The 13321-nt window shown below is 35.5% G+C and overlaps 1 long non-coding RNA gene across 2 annotated transcripts in view; it reads right to left on the bottom strand.

Moving 5' to 3' along the window:
* Window positions 1-13321, bottom strand: part of LOC131859626 (uncharacterized) — a 103586-nt gene that overhangs the window by 39482 nt on the left and 50783 nt on the right. For both annotated transcript variants that reach the window (XR_009359255.1, XR_009359254.1), the window contains exons 2-3: window positions 9358-9709; window positions 9077-9121 (exon numbers count right to left, since the gene is read on the bottom strand). This is a non-coding gene — a long non-coding RNA (uncharacterized LOC131859626). The remainder of the gene's footprint in view (window positions 1-9076; window positions 9122-9357; window positions 9710-13321) is intronic.

Genomic DNA, 13321 nt, shown 5'->3' with positions numbered 1-13321 from the left:
CATAAAGGAAATCTTGAAGAAACTTGGAATGGATGATTCAAAACTAGCAAGTACTCCTATAACTACCAACTGTAAACTATCAAAGAATCATGAATCTGCATCTGTTGATGAGACACTTTACCGATCCATGATTGGAAAGCTACAATATGTTGTTCATAGCAGACCAGACATAGCACATGCAATAGGTGGAGTTGCAAGATTCTCTGCAGATCCTAAGGAAACACACATGACAGCAATCAAAAGAATTTTTAGATACTTCAAAGGCACAGAGGATTATGGCTTAGTATATCAGAAAGGAAATGATTTTGATTTAAAATTTTATACTGATGCTGATTGGACATGCAACATTGATGACAGAAAAAGCACAAGTAGAGGAGCTTTCTTTTTAGGAGAAAGACTAGTGAGTTGGCTTAGCGAGAAACAAGGATGTGTTTCACAGTCAACAGCAAAAGCTGAATACATTGTTGCAGCATTGAATTGTACCAACATTGCATGGATCAAACAATTGTTGGAAGGTATAAATGAGAAAGTTACCGAACCAGTAACTATACTCTGTGACAATACTAGTGCCATTAACATTTCAAATAATCCTGTTATGCACTCTAAGGCAAAGCACATCTCTATCAAATATCATTATCTTAGAGAATAAGCTCAAGAGAAGAAAGTGATGTTGTAATATGTTAGCACAAAGGAACAAATAGCAAATATCTTCACCAAGCCACTACCAAGGGACACTTTTGAATATCTCAGAAGTAAGTTAGGGGTCCTACCCCTATCTTCTACTCACTGACCGAGTTCGGTGAAAGCATCAATTCAATGACTCTATCGAATATATTTTTAGAGTTGATGTTGATTTACACACTTTAGGATGTTTTCTAAAGGTGTACAGGAAATAGTACAGGAAATAATGCAGGATACAATACAAGGAACAGGAATTGAAGACAAAATGCTCTGACCGAGACTGAGTTGATACACATTACAACAGGAATTCACTTAATACAGGAAGAAATTATGTTTTAGTTCTTTACTTTTTGACATTGTTGACAAAGGGGTAGAAGACTAATATAAGGGGGAGAAGACTGATTAAAAAGACTGAAACTGAAGGAGAGAAGACTGAAAAAAAGGAGAAGTCTAATGAATGGGGGAGAATTCTGATTACAGGAAGAGAGCATTTCAGCATTTTAGAATCACAGCAATTCGAATCTTTTTAAGGTCAAATCAATTGGTTTTGCCATCAATGTCAAAGGGGGAGATTGTTGGCATTTGGAATTATAACAGACAATGGGAGATTGTTGGCATTTCAATAAGGATATTGAGAAGGTTGTTGATGATTATGGATATAACTGATTAGGGATGTTTGTTGTCTTGATATTATTATTTTGTCATTGATGTCAAGAAATTGATTTTCTAATTCAGTATGATGTTGCCATATCTTGAGAAGTATGATTTCAAGAGTATAAAGATGTCGGTAAAAGACACGGAAAGAATATGATGAATAAGGGGATGAATAAGGTATTCAATTGGCAACTATTACCGAGTCAGACAATGATGAGATCATGATGTTTAGATTGTTTTAACATCATACATATGTTGTAAATTGTAAGGTTAATACTATACTATGTTACCGAGCAAAGAACCTAGTCGGTAAACCCTAAGGAACCTAGTCGGTAAACCCTAAGGTTATCGCTATCGGTTAATGAAGGCGAAATGTCTACCGAGTGAAGTTTAGTATTTACCGAGTTGTTACCGAGTTGTTACCGAGTTGTTACCGAGTTGTAACCGAGCTGTAACATAATACATTAAATGGTTACATGCGTTATTTAATAAAGGAAGCTGATGAGCTGGAACTGATTAAATGATTGGTATGTCGTGCATGAAGTTTGTTAATAAATCTATGGCAAAGGAAAATCGGCATGAAGATCTACAGCTTAGATTGAACCGCAATACCCTAGCACAAGTTCCAAGAAATGTATGCAAGTTCCCAAAGCAGGGTAAAACGTTTTCAGATCGAATGATACATTGAACCTAGTCAAAGTTTGAAGATCTGATGGCTATGATTGATCATGGGAAATGTGATCAAAGAGATTAAGCGGTTACCTAATTGTTTATAAATAGGGAACTATTGATAAACAATGTATGCGGGCAAATGTATACACAGGGATGCTACATAGTGATTACCAAGCACAGAAGCTTGAAGACCTGTTTGAATAACTGAGTATAGAAGCCCAGTAGATGGACAAGATTAATTCTATGTCTAGATTGTATTGAGCAAATAAGAATCTGTTTTAGCATTTTAGATGTGAAGTTGCAGATAGATTTTTATTACTATTATTTTGTGAAATTGATAAAAAATCTCTGAACTGAGTGGACTTAACAGACTTATTTGTAAAACCCTCTAGCAAGGTGACATTCTAATTGAGTGTTTGAAATCTTTTAACAAAGTCACTTCTAACAAAGTGAAAATCCTAACAGATCTGAGGGAAATCCCTAAACTGGGTCACATCTAGCAATGTGTTTGTAATCTTTACCAGGATTTTCTTTTAACCGAGCATACTCTAGAAGAGTATATTTCTTAGTGGGTCTGAAATCCCACAGTGGTTTTTCCCTATTTGGGTTTCCATGTTAAATCTGGTGTTATGAGGTTTATGATGTTTATATGCTTTTGAGTTTGCATGTTTAGCAGTTTTGGTTATATTATTGAAGTATATGTTACCGAGGTTGAATTTGATGTTTTTATGAAAGATTAAGTTTGTATGATTCCCCACCCCCTCCCTCTCATCTTGTTGGCTATTGGATCTGTACTTACATTAAGTATCAGAACTATCAAAACTCCCTCAGATTGATATGCTCGAGGTTAATATCGTTGATATTCTTCCATTTTGAGGTCATTCTCGATTCAGGAGGAGCATCCTTGTCTACTTGGAACTTCATCGTGCCTAAAATCTGCAAATAAACATGAAGCTTAAGTTAGCAATCAGCACTCTGATTAAAGAAAATCGAGGTCGCGAATGGTTAAGTGTTTGGAGCTTTTACTTCACTTTTATACTTAGCCAAGAAAATGGAATTTTCACATGTAAACTCTCCACTCTAAGGACATTTATGATTGCAATCCCAAAACAGGTTTTAAAACTCTCGTTCCATTTAGTCAAAAAATATGTTTTCTCACTAAAAATTTGAATAAATCCACAAAAATCACTTCCAACGAATATGGAAAACTCAGAAAATACAATAAATCTACATTTTAAAACCAACTTTACCTTCGAATGAATGAGAATAAGGCTAGAAGATAGAAGGAATTTTAAGAAACTCGGCAAAATTGACGAATCTGCCTTCTACCAGCTAGTTCAACTCCAACAATCTATAGATACTTTGACAAGAATGAAGTTGATAAATCAAAATTCCTCTAGAAGTTCGCCCAACCTGCAAGAGATAACCTTGCAATACTTCTAATCTAAAAAAATTTCTTCGAAATGACCTTCAATCTACGAAATAATTCTCAGTGTTTTCCTTAGCTTGCTCAGAAAGTTCGAACTTCTTTGTGTGAGAATAAAGAAGTAAAGAATGTATTTGTAATGAAGTTGGTTTTCGAAATTAGAAACACGCAAATATCCTTCCAATTCATGTTTCTATATTCAATTTCAACCTTGAGAAAGTTTCCAGTTTGATTTTGAGTTGCACTGTCATCTCTTCAAGTTCGAAAATCTTATTCTACAGCTTTCTAATTTGTTTTCCCACTTCATATTCGAACTAGGCCTATAGATTGGCATCTTCCAAAAGGTTTCTAATTGGGAACTCAGCCTAAAAAAATTGCCTCAATCTACAAATATCCTCTTTCTAATTTTGATTCATGGTTCAAATTTCTCACAAAACTCAAGTTTCTATTTTGATTTCCCAGCGCATTTTCGAACTTGATCTTCGAATATCTCTATTTTAAAACTTTCTAAATCAGTTAGCGGTTTGAGCTCTATGAAGATTTGATGACATCACTCGTATTTTAAACTTAATTTCAAACTTGTTGTTGACTTTGCTTGACTTCCAAGTATAGGGTGGATTTTTGAGCGACCTTCATCATCCTTCTTGAGTAGGGCGGAGTTTTGAGCTTCCAACTTGATGCTTGGGCAGACCTTTTAGGCTTCTCCAAGTAGGGCGGACTTTCATGACTACCTCCAAGGGCGGACTTTGGAGACATGGCAGCTTGCTTGGAGGGCGGACTTTGAAGACACCTCAAGCATGGCGGACTTTGAATATTTCATAGCAAGGGCGAACTTTCATAACACCATCATGAGGGCAGACTTTGAAGACTCTAGGGAAGGCGAACTTTGAAGACATTAAGGAGGGCAGACTTTTGGAAGACCACCTCTTGCATATGGCGGGGTTTGAAGACACCTCCATCATTAGCACCTTGGGCGGAGTTTTTATCACCTGCCATAACACTCAACATCATTCATTAGCCAGACTTAGAAAAATATTTGGAAAATTTCAAAATTCCACAATTTCTTCAATTTTAACCAGATTAACTTGAAATTTGAAATCCATACTCAGGCAAACCATCTGAAGCATCATGGCCCCTAAAATGTAGGAACTTAGCTTTTTAGGTCAAAACTTGAAAATTTTCGATCGCGTTCAAAGCAAGTCCATGGTATCAATGCAAACCCTAAGTCCCCACTCCGAAAAAGCAAAAAGCAAGCATCCCTAAAAAATAGGGAAAACTTTCTAAAAATAGCCATATCGGGGATTGGGCTAAAAATGCCAAAAATGAAACTTCCTAAAAAATAGGAAAAAGCGAACTTTCTAAAAAAAGAAAGTTGTTCAAATTTGTCCAAATCAATTGCGATCTTCGTCCTTTGGCCTTTCTAGGCACTTTGACGATATCGAGACTCTGTTACCACTTGTCTTAAAAAAACTAACTTTCAATCTCTAGGACTCGAACCGTTCAAAACTGAGCAAGGCTTGGCAAAACTGAAGCGGAAGGCCACGGGTACTAACAAAAACCCTAGAAAGCAGGAAAGGAGAGGGTCCCCATTTGCAATGGGGCGATGTGTGAAAAAAGTCACAACAAGACCCAAAGACTGTCACTAGACTAAGGAGAAATGGTTGTCTCACTAACCCCTATATAGCTGATAAAACGGTGCATTCATAACATACATGAAATATATATGTTGACTATTCACTCAATATTAATTCCCTGGTTTTATTGATAGTCATGAATACACAAAGAGGATCACCTAAACTAACAATAGTTTTAAATGTTTTTGATCTACAGATGTGATATTGGTGAATGTTTTCAGGCCAGTGCCTGTCTATCAGACAGAAAAGTCAGAATACTAAGAGGAAGACAAACCAGGAAAGATGAAAGTGCAACTATGCATTTCATTCATTAATAAATATAAAAATTTACAGCAGAACATACTTAGTAATCCAAACACAACTACATGTATACATACATAAAAATGAGAAGATTGTTACAAGGCTTGAAATGTTTTACGAATATTGTCATATTCATCTAACTCAAAATTACATTCATATTAGCAAATGTGGCAAGGAATAATACATGGATGGGACCAAGAAATTTTCCTAAATACATGCTAAGCATCTTGGAGACATGCTGCAGCAAAATCCCATAACAATACCATTATTCTTTCCCACAAGCTTGTACATCAGCAAACTGGACTGTGGCATGAATGGATGCCCTGCAACACTTCCAAGTGTCTGAAGAAACTATAACTAACCAACATCTTTCAACTTGAGCAAAAATAATCTTTTAAACCTGCCAAAGGGCAAAAGCCTAAACTGACATACAATAGAACTTTCAAATTCATAGCCCACAATGATTCCTACCCAAAATGAATGCCTCTGATTGAAGGCTAGCATCTGCATTTAATTCTGATATATGGAAGAAGCGGCACCAAAAATGCAGGTACGTGGAGTGATTTGTTGTTGAATAAAAACACATTTTGAGCACTATAAACTCAATTAGGGCATATTGGCAGGATATTGGGCTTGCTCGTATAGCTTTGCTAGGGAGAGAATCATTAAATTTGCTCCCACCCCAAATTGGCCAAACTATATCAACCATTGACCTTCAGACTTGACATCTATGCTAAATAGTCAGTCTGCAAAACAAGGAGGAGCAATCGCGAAAATTCGCCAAGAAAATCGCCCATTGGGCTGTTAGGAAACAACCTTCGAACCTAACGCTTATTCCAAAATAGTGAAACAAGTGGGCCAAGAAGAAACCTCACAACACCAACACCCCACAGAATCATTTGTCAGTTGGCCATCAGCCTTCGCCCTACCACACACCACCTACTGAAAAGCCTAGAAGGAGAGCATGCCCAACCATGAAGATTCCCCATCGTCGAGTGTCGGGCTTCGAGCCCATGCCATACTTCATGCTAAAAGAAAAATAAGATAAACGAAACATTGAAAACTTGACACCTGAAAGACAAAATAAATGGAGGAAAATTAATGTTGGGCTTGAAGGATCGAGAAGATCGTCTAACTCATAATAAAAGCAGTTAAACCGAAAGATAGAAGTCCAACCACTGAAACTCGAAACACGTAGAATTTTCAAAGGGTCGGGCATTGGGAATCGAGAAAAGGGGAATGATAAGGGCAAAGAGGACTAACAAAAAATGGAAGCCCAAAAACATTCAACCCAACAACAAACACACAAATCAGATTTTAGATTTTCAATATTGGGTAAATTATCTCAACAACATGATGACCCTTAAGAATTATTCTCAAATTGATTATTTTTTAGGGATCGTGAAAAGGGGATGACAAGATTGAGTCCCAACACCCCATATGTTCCATGTGATCACCTTCACTAGGACAACTGAGTGAAGATTAGGGACAAATCCTTGACTATACTTATATTAGTCAATTTCTAGCCCTCTTTCTAGAGGTTGGTCTGATTTGATTTATGCAGCCTCAATATTTGTGTCCATAATCAATTTTTTGCTTTTTTTCTTGAGCTATAACTAGAAATAAATCTGCTTGTAATTACTCCATAGGATTAGCGATCAACATCAATAGTTGTTCCTTCCTCTTAGTGTCACCTACTCATTAATTCTGATTCTCAAACTGTTCTTGAAACTTAGTTTTATAAAGATAACTTTTCATTGTAAAGAAAGCTCCATCTTGCTTAGGTGGAGCGTGAAAATTTGAAAGTTGGTTCTACTCTTCCATCGTAGGTTGAACAACTATTGTGTTTTGTGTGTTCATTTGTCTTTGGAATTTGGGACTCAATGATGTCCTTATTAACTTTATCATCATTTTCTTGTTTGAGGCTGACAACCCTATTACTATTGCTGGCATCAATGTTGTCATGAACAGGTTTTCATGCTGTTTTCTTTTTATTTGGAATAATAAAATCATCATGCGGTTTCCCTTCTACTCGAGGCTTTGGGGCTCTAAGAGGACAATCTTTCAACAAGTGCCCATACTCATGACAAAGCCAACAACAAAAGGGGATATTTTCATAATCCACCACCTAATCTCAATGATCCTACTCCAAAGTGAAGAGAAATTTTGGTTTGCAAAGGTTTACTAAGATCCATCAACACATGAATGCACACATACATCATTTGTTCCAACTATAATTAGGAGTCTATCGCTGTCATGTATATGCAAAGAGTGTTAATGATCTTAAGGAAGACTATGGTATTCCAGTATTTTGCAAGGAGCCCAAACAGCATCACCCACACTGAAGCCACAAAAAGAACTTTGTCATCTGCCTTAAACATTGGGTACCAAGGTTTCATACAAAGGATGCCCTTCCAAAAACCATGGCCCCCTTTGGAAGATGAATTATCTGTCTTTTGTTGAGGCAAAGAATATCAAAAAGTATCCATTTGCATAAAAAGAGATCATAAACTCACCTTTTGTGTGCCAAAACATCCTCGTCCACTCTTTGAAAGCGACCACTAAAGGACAAAATAGAAGAAACCAAACAATCAATACCCAATTCTCAATTTCATCAATCCCACCTTGCACATCATTTTTTTTTAAATCTTACCATCAACAATCCATTTATTGTTTTCATGATTCCATTTACATTTTTTTGAGTATCAATTTTGGGCATCCTCAAGGGTCGCTTTAGAAGAGTACGACCTAACATTTGTGGTCTAATTCTATCACAAAGCATCTTAGAAAGGACTAGAAAATTCTCCATTACCTAACACATGCCCAAATCAAACTACACCTAGAGTCTCGAAGCTAAAATTACATAACCCAAACAACTAAAAAAAATCCAAAACTACGATAAAGCCTTGTGGAATTCTCTAGAAAGAAAGAACATTGATTTTATTTATTTTGTTGAAGTTGAAAGTATAAATTTAAAAACCCACAAAACCGAAAAAATTCATACCCTAGTCAAGCATTAATAAAGCCTTAGTCGCACAGCTTGTCACAAAATGCGTTGTTTGCATAATTTCAAAAAAAAAAAACTAGCTTTGGCATGCCCTAGCTGCATGCTCCTAGTCTTTACAACTGCATCTACCATGCGACCTTGCTAACCGCAATTTTCTATTTAAAGCGTTGTAAAAATTTGCTCATGTTTTGTTGAAAGACATCCACTCCCGTGATTCTAGATGTAAAGCTCCTATTTTTGACCAATAATATTTTTGCTGTAAATTCTTACGAACTCTACAACTCATTTTTAGTTTCACCAAAACATCAAATTTGCTTTGACATGCCCTAGCTGACATGTGCTGATCAATATTGTGTTGTCTAGCAACAAACAAATTAAAATGCTAGCATAACTTTTTGGCAAAATACAAATATTTAGTAGTTTAACCTTTATCTAAGTTTCCTCTAAGTGTATCATTCTGAAAATGTAATGAATATGTTGGTACAAGACCAACACACCAGAAACCACTACAAATGGTACTAAAGTGACAAGGAAAATTCTTTTCACAAAAAATAGCATCAAATCAGGCATTAATTAAAACTTTGAAGTTGAAAGAGTGAACTACAACTTCCTACAGTTGATTATAAATCACAACATGCTATCTTTATTAATGAAATAAGTATTAACTGCTAGCTTGTTAAAAGGTATTAGGAATAAGAGTACCTCAGCATTTACTGCCAAAACAAACGATGTGTATGTGAAATTGCACTGCATTGCAGCACGTGAAATTTCAGTCTTTATTTCATGTTTTGAGTAGTTCCAAAACAATTAAGGGTATGGTGAACATTCACATAAGATAGACCAGGTAAATATAAAAAGAGCAAAGACATAATAGTGAATCAATATATCTATACCTAACTTATCAAAATGATGAGTAATTGCCTACTAAAATGCAATTTTTCACAATTATATGTAATCAAATGAAATTAGTTGAGATATGTTACCATGCGACGTGAAATTTTCTCCACAAATTGATCGAAGAGGATTGTCAATCCCCTGTTTATTTGAGATGCATAATTAGAGATTCAGTATATCTTTGGTGTTAATGAACGAAAGTTAATAGTTTTAAAGCATATATTCTCATTCAGCGTTAAGTATTAACACATCTATTTGATATGTGACTATGTCCCCATCTTTGGATGTGCACAACATACCAAAATAAACCACAGAGGAGCCACACTTCAATAAGTAGTCTTGACTGGTCATCAACACAGACAATTCTAGCACTGATAGGTTTTTTGAGGAAATAGAGATGATAACCTACGTTGACACTAGCAAGGTATAAGCCCCAATATCCTGTAAAGTAACGACAGAGCAAGTCAAAAACAATGAAAAAAAAGAGAGTCAAAATATAGTACCATTCCATTTACAAGGCATTCACACAGCATGGTAGAAGATAAATGGAATTCGATTGCTCAGGCTTTAAACAAGGAAAACTCAGCAAAAATTTGGGAACTAAACGACAGTTTACTATTTTTAAAAATAAAACAGGAAACTAATTTTTCTGGTTCATATCAAATATAGTGCATAGATATAAAATTAGACATTGCATAGGTAAATTGCAACTGTTTTACTTTCACCTAAAATGGTTTATGTTGAAAACAAAGAGCTTGCCCTACAATAGTAATACATTCCATCATGGGAAGCCTTGTGTTTTTAACCTAAACCCAAATTTGGGTATAGTTTAAAAGAAAAACCCTTGTTATGTTTAAAATTTAACTTCTAAGAAAATTAAATTCAAAGTACACTTACAGAAAATTTAAAACATACTAACTCTGACCCTTAGCCAAATCATTCGCTCTAGTTCTCTCTGTATTTTTCTACCTCTTAATTGTTAAAAAGAGCAAAAAAGGATAGGTCTGGATAAAAAGATATCAGAACCACTTTTTGAAAAACTCAAGATGGCATGATAGATGTGGTGGATCACAATTTCTTGAGATTAATTGCATGTCTTTTGAGCACTATTGTCAAAAGAGTTCTTTAGTATCTTAGAAATGCATCAATAAGAGTTAACTTTTAGAATGTAAACTATTCAATTCTTTGTGTGTTCTAAAGGTAATTCACAATACGTCTTGATATGATCAAGCCAGTGTTACAGAAGCACACCTTAGTGTGAGGGTTATACATATATAAAAGATGCAGTAAAGGTAAAGTTAGTTACTTTTTACAAGGAACTGAAGATAACTTTGTATTCAGAAAAAGACATGCTGTGATAAGTAAAGTTAATTGTGACTTTTCGCTGGTATCTTTGGATGGGAGGATGTGAAGTTATACTCCACAGACACATTTTCATAAACCATGTATGAACAATCATATGATGAATAGAAACATTCATAATGCATTTTGAAGAGATTATCCCTTCGTGGCTCCAAACATGTTTTGAAAAGATTTGGTCATGGTTCCAAACGTGTTTTAAAAAGATTTGGCAATATTTATCAAACAAGTTATCGCAGCATAACAATTTTGTTTCTAGTGTTGAAGCATTCTTTAGAGACAAGAAAGGACAAGATGTCCTCTCTTTCCATTAACATATATGTTGCTAGAAAAATAATTTTGTTGAACTTATTGTATGAGATGTTTGTATAAAATTTGCCCTTGGTTTAAGGCACTACTTGCTCAAACTAAGGATGACTCCAAAATTATTCTCAGCACCTTCAAAAAAGGCATGATACAACTATAGTGTATCAATTGTAGATAGGTCCTATGGCAAATTCTATATGCAGAAGCTTATTATCTTTTAATGGATATACACATTCCTAGGTCTATTAACAATCTTGCAGATCTACTCACCAGGATCAACACTTGGAGCCTTAGAAATAGTGACACCAAACCTATAGAGAAAAGGCTACAATTCCATTAGGAACGCTAAGAGCCCTAAAATAAGACACCCCTCAATAATAAGATAATAATAAGTTTGAAACATGCCTAATAATGATAATATTCACATACTCCCCTAGATTTACACCTAGCAATCCCACATCCAACATCCTAGAATTTTATCGCATGATAAGCCTGAAATTGCACAACACACCCATACCTCCCATTCCCCAAACCTCCCTCGGTCTCTAATATTTTCCTATTACCTAGGAACAACACCCATCACTTTGTCCCCTATAAACCCCTTGCCCTGAACATGTCCCTCCATAATACCTTAACACCTCTTTCAAAATTACTACTCCTAAAGCAAATTCAAAGTGTTATTGACCATTATTTACTCCAGCCCTATTCCTCAAATACTGACTAAAGAAATGCTAAAGGTGCTGGAGTTTGAAAGCTGCAATCCAATTCACAAATGATCCCTCCAAGAACTTAGCTTTCAGTGAGAAGTTAAAATTCAGTCACTAGTGGAAAGTGATCTACAACATACTAAGTTGGTAAGACTCAACAGAATGAGAATTTATTTCTCCTCTATCATCACCAATCTGCAGGCCATCCTCATCAAAGTCTTCACTACATGGATTTGCAATTTAATTCTCTTTAAAGAAAGATCTGCCTGCAAGTGCACCATGAAGACCACCTGGAAGCTTGTACCCCTTCTACTGATGATTTGTACATTTATACCAGATTACTCCCCAAAACACCAAGATCGACAACCACTTTCCTCTCAAAATCACTCCTTTACAAGTTCTCCCTTGCCAAGATGGCATGCCGAATGTCTTGTACATAAAGCTAGCCAATATGTCATCAATTTTGTCAGGTCATATCAAGTTGATGTTGATGTGCTTGGTATTTCAAACCATCTTCACATGGCTGGAAGCAGCAAATATCTCATTCAAAAATTTATAAAAGGAGGGATTCACCATTGTAAATATGTAATGTCCCCTCTTTCCTAGTTGATCACTCAGTTATAGAGATTCGCATGTTATCCATCTCCGCATGTGAATTCGATGGATAGGAGATGACAGTGTTGGCATGTGGGGTCCTATACTTGACACTTTGGCGCTAGGAAGTGTTATTATTTGATAATATAATGTTATTTTACTATAAAGTCCCTTTTTCTAAAAATAGAAAAAAGATTAATTAAACTAACTTTATAAAGTAAAGTACAAAGTTGAATTAAAATAATAAAAAGGCACCCCATGGCACACCTCCCTAGGCATAATTTTGTTTTAAAAGATGGGCAATCTCAATGACAAATTAGACCCTCAAGTTGGGTGAACTTGCTAGGGGAATAATTATTAAATTAATGTCATTAAAATAAAGGCATGAGAACCCTAAATGGTACGATTAGGGTTGGAGAGCAATAAATCAACAGGAGGGATCTTCTTTTTGGCATCTATGAATTCATTTTTACATCATCTTGGTGTCTGTTTTACCATCTACCAAACATTAGAATAAAGTACCCAAAGATAATTTATCCTCTCCTGAAAAATCACCGCTTATGCTAAGATTGCTAGAAGATCATATGGTGATTCCAAGGTTTCTTTAGTCAAGTCTTGACTTGTGGATAAGCTCAATGGGCATTGTGATTTGCTGGTAATACACAAAGGGACTTACGCTTGGACGAATTGTCAACAACTTTGGGATTTAGATGGATTAGTCAATTAAAGCTCTCTCTCTGTGTCTTTTGGGCATTTTTAGGATTTAAGACTTCAAAAAAAAGGAAAAAGAGATAAGGGTTGATAATTCTACTCTAATCCTACGAATTCCAGAGATGGTATTGATTTGATGACCTCAATAAACCACACTTTGCTTTGCCTCATTCACCACAACTACACAAAGTGGGTGCAATCTTCAAAGGACGTTCTTATGATTTGGAAGTTAAATGTGCACAAAGGAAAGCTCAGACTAACTTTGCACAATGAATGAAAATCATCCATTTACCAAAAGTATGAGCGAAGATACACCATAAACCAATACTTATAAGATCTTTCATTCATCTAACAACATGAAATAAATTCTAACTAC

Source organism: Cryptomeria japonica, chromosome 10 (assembly GCF_030272615.1).
Source record: "Cryptomeria japonica chromosome 10, Sugi_1.0, whole genome shotgun sequence".
Lineage (NCBI taxonomy): Eukaryota > Viridiplantae > Streptophyta > Pinopsida > Cupressales > Cupressaceae > Cryptomeria > Cryptomeria japonica.
This window is presented reverse-complemented; position numbering and strand designations above follow the sequence as displayed.